The following is an 8,946-nucleotide window of genomic DNA, read 5'->3' as shown; positions in this document are numbered from 1 at the left end:
CCCAGCGTCTTCTGCACTTTCTGCACGTGGCGCACGTCACGCATACACATCAGTCACGCGTACGCATCGATGGTCTTTTCCGCGTGTCACGCGTACGCGTTAGGTACATGCACTCGTCGCTATGGAGTGCGCCAAGTCACGCGCATGCATCAGGTACGCGCGCGCGCTGTGAAAATCTCCAGATCGTGCGCATGCGTGAGGTACGCGTACGCGTCGATGCTTGCTGGTCAACTCCTTAGTTTTCTTGTGTTCCTTCTATTTTTGCAAGCTTTCTTTGCATCCTATAAGCCATTCCTTCCCTATAAAGCCTGAAAACACTTAACACACAGATCACAGTATCGAATGGTATAAAAGGACATTAAAAATACACAAGTTAAAGGCGTAGGAAGCAAGTTTTTAATAATAGAACAAAATTAGGAAGGAATTGTAAAATCATGCAAATTGTATGAGTAAGTGTACAAAGACTTGATAAAAACCACTCAATTTAGCACAAGATAAACCATAGAATAGTGGTTTATCATACGCACAGTGGGTTGTGCGCACACACACTCCAATGTGTGCTTCTCCTTTGTTTTCTTCATGTTTTCTCCCTCTTGCATGCTCTTCTTCCACTCTTATCAAGCCATTCCAACCTATTACACCTAAAATCACTTCCTCAAAACTATCAAGGTATCGAATGGGTTAAAAGTCCGATAAAAGTGATTAAAATAAGCACAAAATAACATGTTTTCACAATTTGGCTCAATTTAGGGAGTGAACACAAAAGTATGCTATTTGGATGAATAAATGTGGGTTTGTATGATGAAATCCACTCAAATCAACCCAAAATATATCGTCAAATATGGATTCATCACTGTCCCTAACTATGTGCTTGTGGCGTGAAGGTGTCAAGTGAAAAGCTTGAGACTGAGCGGTTAATGTCGTGGTCCAAAACAAAAAGAGTGTGCTTAAGAACTCTGAACACTTCTATCTGGGGATTCTAGCAAAGCTAAATCACAATCTGAAAAGGTTCACCCAGGTAAAGTGTCTGTGGCATTTATGTATCCGGTGGTAATACTGGAAAACAAAGTGCTTAGGATCACGGCCAAGACTCTAAAAAGCTGTGTTCAAGAATTAAAAAAGAACTGAATTAGGAGAGTCAATAATATCATCTGGATTCTAAGTTCCTAAAGATACCAACTATTCTAAGTTTCAATGGATAGTGAGATGCCAAAACTATTCAGAAGCAAAAAGCTTCTAAGTTCCGCTCATCTAATTGTAACTGAGCTTCATTTGAAACTCTGAGATTTATTGTATCTTATTTTTCTTTTTTTTATCCTACTATGTTTTTGGTTAGTTGGAGACAAGCAACAGTTTAAGTTTGGTGTTGTGATGAGCGGATATTTTATACGCTTTTTGGCATCATTTTCATATAGTTTTTAGTGTGTTTTGTTTAGTTTTTATTAATCTTTTTTAGGTTTTAGTGTTAAATTCACATTTTTGGATTTTACTATGAGTTTGTGTGTTTTTGGACAATTTTAGGTATTTTTTGGCTGAAATTTAAGAGCTAGAGCAGAAGTCTGATTCAGAGACAGAGAAAGCACTACAGATGCTGTCCAGATCTGACCTCCTTGAACTCAGAAGAGCTATTTTGGAGCTTGATAAACCCCAATTTTGTGGTTTATCTTGTGCTTAATTTGGGCGATTTTATCACCTTTCCACACATTTATTGAATGAAATAGCATGGTTTTGTAATTCTCCTTTAATTTGTGCTTAAGTGTAAAAACATGCTTTTTAGGCCTTAAAATTGGTGATTTTAATTCACCTTAATTCCATTCAATGCCTTGATGTGTTTGTTGAGTGATTTCAGGTTTATAAGGCAAGTAGTGGATGGGAGAAGTGAAGAGAAAATCATGCAAAATGGAGAATTCATGAAGAAATGAGCATTTGGAGAATTGAGGGCCATGTGCACGCGTCACTCACGCTTACGTGTGCATTAAAGATTTGCAAGCCACGCGCACGCGTCGCCCACGCGTACGCGTGAGAAGGATTTTTGGCCATCGACGCGCACGCGTCGCCAACGCGCACACGTGACGCTTAGCACGTGACTCACTTAAAGTGAAATCACTGGGAGCGATTTTTAAGATGTCCAGGCCCAAATCGAACTCGTTTCTGAGGGTATTTCATGCAGAATTCAAGATTGAGCAAAGGGGGGAGCAATTAGTTGTAGCTTAGCATCATGTAGTTTAGTTTCTAGAGAGAGAATCTCCCTCTTCTCTCTAGAATTAGGGTTCTTAGGGTATTTGCATCTTGGATCTAGGGTTCAATTCTTATTTTCATTTAGTTTTCCTTGTAATTTCTTGTTCCTACATGTTAATTCTCTTAGTTTGTAGTGTTAATTCTCCTTTCATGCCCCTTTTAGTTTTATGAATGCTCATGTTGGATTTGGATCTCTTTTAATGCAATTGATGTTTAATGTTCTTTTATGGTTGATTTGAGTTGTTATTATTAATTCCTTGCAATTGGCCGGTAGTTGGTAGATTTTATTCTTCTTTGAAATTTATTATACTTTCCTTTTATGCCTTCCAAGTGTTTGACGAAATGCTTGGTTGGTTGTTAGAGTAGATTTTGAGCATTCTTGGCTTGGAAAGAGGAATTAAGCAATCTTAAGTCATGAATACCCAACTCATGTTGGTGATCTAGACTTGTTAGCTAGTATTGTTTCCATTGACGCTAATCTTTTGCTAATTCAATTAGTGAGTTGATTAGGACTTTTGGATTGAGATTAGCTAGTCTTGTTTGACGTTCTCTCAATGTGAAGATAATATTGTATCTTCTTCCATTACTAGAGATGATGAAATAAGATAAATTCTTGTTAATCATTGTTATTAGTGACTAGGATAGAAAGACCATGATTTCAACCCTTGCCATGAATGTCTCTTTATTACTTGCTTTCTTTAATTATTTTCTTTACTTTTCTTGCCATTTATTTTCTTGTCCTCTTATCAAATCAAACCCCCCGTATTCCCTCATAGCCAATAATTGACCACTTCATTGCAATTCCTTGTGAGACGACCCGAGGTTTAAATACTTCGGCTAATTTTCATTGGGGTTTTTACTTGTGACAAAACTAAATTTTTGCATGTGAGGATTGTTTGTTGGTTTAGAACTATACTTGCAACGAGAATTCAATTGTGAAATTCTAAACCATACAAAGAATCCAAGCATCAAAATGGCACCGTTGCCGGGGAATCGCAATGGTGCTATGTTTTTGGCTATTGTATATATTGTGAATATGTTTGCCTTTTACTTCTTTGTTAGTTTTTGCTAGTTGTAGGACTTTGTTTTTCTTTATTTCTTGTTAGCTTTTGTTTTTACTTTCTCTTTCACTATAAATTCTCATCCTTTTGGCTATGAGTGTGGTTACAACTATATTGTAGGAGATAGAAATTACAATGAGAATATGTGCCAAGGATGGAGCAATCAAAGGTGGGAGGAACCTCAAGCTTTTGATCAACCTTCATGGCAACAACCTCCACCAAGGTACTATGAACAAGAACCACCCCAAGATGCAGACCAATCTAATGTGTGTGATGACCCTTATTGTGATTGTCAACCACAATCATCATATGCATATGACCCTTTCCCTCAACATAGTCCCTAACAACCTTACTCACAAGCCTCATACCACCATTCACCCCCATATGACCCTAACCCATATCCACCGTACCAACTACCATGTGACCCATACCTAGAGCCACCAGCATCCTAACACCAATACTCCCAAGAACCACAATTTCCATATACACCACCTCAAGACTTTCACCAATATGGACCACCTTCCAACTATAATACCTTTCCCTCAAACAATGAACTCTCTGTTCTACCACCACCTTCATCAGACGACCTAATGCGAGAGCAACAAAAACTTCTAGCTAGGTATTTGAAGCGAGATGAAGAGCTCAAGGAGATAGAAGCTAAGTTTGCTATCGTGGTGGAAGCCGTTAGCAACATGTACTCATCCTACCTAAGCTTGTGCGATCAAGGCACTCCCATTTTTGAATGTGGAGAAGCAATCAATGAGCTTAGTGAGGGAATGGACTTGAAGCTTCAAGAGGAAGAGGAGGAGTGATGAGCGGATAATTTATACGCTTTTTGGCATTGTTTTTAGTATGTTTTTTGTAGAATCTAGTTACTTTTAGGGATGTTTTCATTAGTTTTTATGTTAAATTCATATTTCTGGACTTTACTATGAGTTTGTGTGTTTTTCTATGATTTCAGGTATTTTCTGGCTGAAATTGAGAGACTTGAGCAAAAATCAGATTCAGAGGTTGAAGAAGGACTGATGATGTTGTTGGATTCTGACCTTCTTGCACTCAAAGTGGATTTTCTGGAGCTACAGAACTCGAATTGGTGCGCTTCCAATTGAGTTGGAAAGTAGACATCCAGGGCTTTCCAGAAATATATAATAGTCTATACTTTGGTCAAGAATAGACGGTGCAAACGGGCGTTCAACGCCAGCTCTCTGCCCAATTCTGGCGTCCAGCGCCAGAAAAGGATCCAAAACCAGAGTTGAACGCCCAAACTGGCACCAAAACTGGCGTTAAACTCCAGGAATGAACTCTACATGTGTAACACTCAAGCTCAGCCCAAGCACACACCAAGTGGGCCCCGAAAGTGGATTTATGCATCAATTACTTATTTCTGTAAACCCTAGTGACTAGTTTATTCTAAATAGGACCTTTTACTATTGTATTAGACATCCTGGATTGTATTTTTGATCCTGTGATCACGTTTTGGGGGCTGGCCATTCGGCCATGCCTGGACCTTTCACTTATGTATTTTTAACGGTAGAGTTTCTACACTCCATAGATTAAGGTGTGGAGCTTTGCTGTTCCTCAAAGATTAATGCAAAGTACTACTGTTTTCTATTCAATTCATCTTATTTCGCTTCTAAGATATTCATTCGCACTTCAACCTGAATGTGATGAACGTGACAATCATCATCATTCCCTATGAACGCGTGCCTGACAACCACCTCCGTTCTACATTAGATTGAATGAGTATCGCTTAGATCTCTTAATCGGAATCTTCGTGGTGCAAGCTAGAATGATGGCGGCATTCAAGAGAATCCGGAAGGTCTAAACCTTGTCTGTGGTATTCCGAGTAGGATTCAATGATTGAATGACTGTGACGAGCTTCAAACTCGCGATTGCTGGGCGTAGTGACAGACGCAAAAGGATAGTAAATCCTATTCCAGCATGATCGAGAACCGACAGATGAATAGCCGTGCCGTGACAGGGTGCGTTGACCATTTTCACTGAGAGGATAAGATGAAACCATTGACAAGGGTGATGCCTCCAGACGATTAGCCGTGCCGTGACAGGGCATTTGGATCATTTTCCCGAGAGAAGACCGAAAGTAGCCATTGACAGTGGTGATGTATCATATAAAGCCAGCCATGGAAAGGAGTAAGACTGATTGGATGAAGATAGCAGGAAAGCAGAGGTTCAGAGGAACGAAAGCATCTCTATTCGCTTATCTGAAATTCTCACCAATGATTTACATAAGTATTTCTATCCCTGTTTTATTAATTGTTTTCGAAAACTCCATTACTATTTCATATCCGCCTGACTGAGATTTACAAGGTGACCATAGCTTGCTTCATACCAACAATCTCCGTGGGATTCGACCCTTACTCACGTAAGGTATTACTTGGACGACCCAGTGCACTTGCTGGTTAGTTGTGCGAAGTTGTGAACCATGGTATTGGCATCAAGTTTTTGGCGCCATTACCAGGGAAAGAAAGAGCGATGAATTTTACATAATTAAAGTGTAATCACAATTTCTGTGCACCAAGTTTTTGGCACCGTTGCCGGGGATTGTTTGAGTTTGGACAACTGACGGTTCATCTTGTTGCTCAGATTAGGTAACTTTCTTTTTGTTTTCTTTTCAAAAATTTTTCAAAAATCTTTCAAAAATTTCTCCTTTGTTTTCGAAAAAAAAAATTATTCAAAATTTTTTAAAGAATGAATTCTAGTGTTTCATGAAGCATGTGAAGCCTGGCTGGCTGTAAAGCCATGTCTAAATTTATTTGGACTGAGGCTTGCAATTTGTTATCAAGAGCAAGCTAGTTGTTGCTAATCCACCTGCTGCTGTTCCTAATTTACATGCTGAAGCTTGGCTGGCCATTGGCCATGTCTAGTGTTTTAGACCGGATCTTTCATTGAATGCTTGGCTGGCTAGTGAGCCATGTCTAATTCCTGGACTGAAGCTTTAGACTAAGAATGCAAGATTCCTGGAATTCATGTTAAAAATTTTGGAATCCTTATTTTTTCTTTTTCATATAATTTTCGAAAAAATCCAAAAAAAATTAGAAAATAAAAAAAATCAAAAATATTTTTGTGTTTCTTGTTTGAGTCTTAAGTCATATCATAAGTTTGGTGTCAATTGCATATGCATCTTGCATTTTTCGAAAATTCATGCATTCTTAGTGTTCTTCATGAGCTTCAAGTTGTTCTTAGTAAGTCTTCTTGTTTGATCTTGATGTTTTCTTGTTTTGCATCTTTAGTTGTTTTTCATGTGCATTTTTCGTTTGTTAGAGTCTAAACATGAAAGATTTCTAAGTTTGGTGTCTTACATGTTTTCTTTGCATATAAAAATTTTCAAAAAAATGTTCTTGATGTTCATCATGATCTTCAAAGTGTTCTTGGTATTCATCTTGACATTCATAGCATTCTTGCATGCATTCATTGTTTTGATCCAAAAATTTTCATGCATTGCATCATTTTCATGTTTTTCATAAAAATTTCAAAAATCAAAAAAATATCTTTCCCTTTTTCTCCTCATCAAATTCGAAAATTTGAATTGACTTTTTCAAAATTTTTAAAATCTAGTTGTTTCTTATGAGTCAAATCAAATTTTCAATTTGAAAATCTTATCTTTTTCAAAATCTTTTTCAAAAATCAAATCTTTTTCAAATTTCTTAGTTATTTTCGAAAATTCCAGAAATATTTTTCAAAAATCTTTTTCTCATTTTTATATCAAATTTTCGAAAATAACAATAACAATTAATATTTTGATTCAAAAATTTTAAGTTTGTTACTTACTTGTTAAGAAAGATTCAAACTTTAAGTTCTAGAATCATATCTTGTGATTTCTTATGAATCAAGTCATTAATTGTGATTTTAAAAATCAAATCTTTTTTCAAAAAAACTAATTTTTATCATATCTTTTCAAAAATATCTTCTCATCTTATCTTTTTCAAAAATTTGATTTCAAAATATCTTTTCTAACTTCTTATCTTCTTATCTTTTCAAAATTGACTTTCAAAATTTGTTTCAACTAACTAACTAACTTTTTGTTTCTTTCCTATCTTTTTCAAAACCACCTAACTAACTCTCTCTCTCTAATTTTCGAAAATATCTTCCCTCTTTTTTCAAAATTTCTTTTTCATTAACTAATTATTTTAAATTTTTATTTTAATTTTCGAAAATTACTAACCTTTTTCAAAAACTATTTTCGAAAATCACTAACTCTTTTTTCAAAAATAATTTTCAAAAATTCTCTTCTCTCTCATCTCCTTCTATTTTTTTTATTCATCTACTAACATCTCTCCCTCACTCACAAAAAAAAAGAAAAAAAAGAGGATCTCTATTATTATTATTTTTCTGTGCCCTCTTCTTTGACATATGAATAGGAGCAAGGACAAGAATATTCTTGTTGAAGCAGATCCAGAACCTGAAAAGACTCTGAAGAGGAAACTAAGAGAAGCTGAATTACAACAAACCAGCAAGCACCTGTCAGAAATTATCAAACAGGAAAAGAAGATGGCAGCTGAAAATAATAATAATAATGCAAGAAGAATGCTTGGTGACTTTACTGCACCTAATTCCAATTTACATGGAAGAAGCATCTCCATTCCTGCCATTGGAGCAAACAATTTTGAGCTGAAACCTCAGCTAGTTTCTCTAATGCAGCAGAACTGCAAGTTTCATGGACTTCCATCTGAAGATCCTTTTCAGTTCTTAACTGAATTCTTGCAGATCTTTGATACTGTTAAGACTAATGGAGTAGATCCTGAAGTCTACAGGCTCATACTTTTCCCTTTTGCTGTAAGAGACAGAGCTAGAGTGTGGTTGGACTCTCAACCCAAAGACAGCCTGAACTCTTGGGATAAGCTGGTCACGGCTTTCTTAGCCAAGTTCTTTCCTCCTCAAAAGCTGAGCAAACTTAGAGTGGATGTTCAAACCTTCAAACAAAAAGATGGTGAATCCCTCTATGAAGCTTGGGAAAGATACAAACAGTTGACCAAAAAGTGTCCTTCTGACATGCTTTCAGAATGGACCATCCTGGATATATTCTATGATGGTTTATTTGAATTAGCTAAGATGTCATTGGATACTTCTGCAGGTGGATCCATTCACCTAAAGAAAACGCCTGCAGAAGCTCAAGAACTCATTGACATGGTTGCTAATAACCAGTTCATGTACACTTCTGAGAGGAATCCTGTGAGTAATGGGACGCCTATGAAGAAGGGAGTTCTTGAAGTGGATACTCTGAATGCCATATTGGCTCAGAATAAAATATTGACTCAGCAAGTCAATATGATTTCCCAGAGTCTGAATGGAATGCAAGCTGCATCCAACAGTACTCAAGAGGCTTCTTATGCAGAAGAAGCTTATGATCCTGAGAACCCTGCAATAGTAGAGGTGAATTACTTAGGTGAACCTTATGGAAACACCTATAACTCATCATGGAGAAATCATCCAAATTTCTCATGGAAGGATCAAAAGCCTCAACAAGGCTTTAATAATGGTGGAAGAAACAGGTTTAGCAATAGCAAGCCTTTTCCATCATCCACTCAGCAACAGACAGAGAATTCTGAGCAGAATCCATCTAGCTTAGCAAACTTAGTCTCTGATCTATCTAAGGCCACTGTAAGTTTCATGAATGAAACAAGGTCTT

General features: G+C 36.9%; 1 non-coding gene across 1 annotated transcript; it reads right to left on the bottom strand.

Moving 5' to 3' along the window:
• Positions 1-8,207: 8,207 nt before the first annotated feature.
• On the bottom strand, positions 8,208-8,315 carry LOC112724424 (small nucleolar RNA R71). The gene has a single exon (XR_003163587.1). It is a non-coding gene; the product is annotated as a small nucleolar RNA R71 (small nucleolar RNA).
• Positions 8,316-8,946: the final 631 nt, after the last annotated feature.

This window comes from Arachis hypogaea, chromosome 11 (assembly GCF_003086295.3).
Source record: "Arachis hypogaea cultivar Tifrunner chromosome 11, arahy.Tifrunner.gnm2.J5K5, whole genome shotgun sequence".
Lineage (NCBI taxonomy): Eukaryota > Viridiplantae > Streptophyta > Magnoliopsida > Fabales > Fabaceae > Arachis > Arachis hypogaea.
This window is presented reverse-complemented; position numbering and strand designations above follow the sequence as displayed.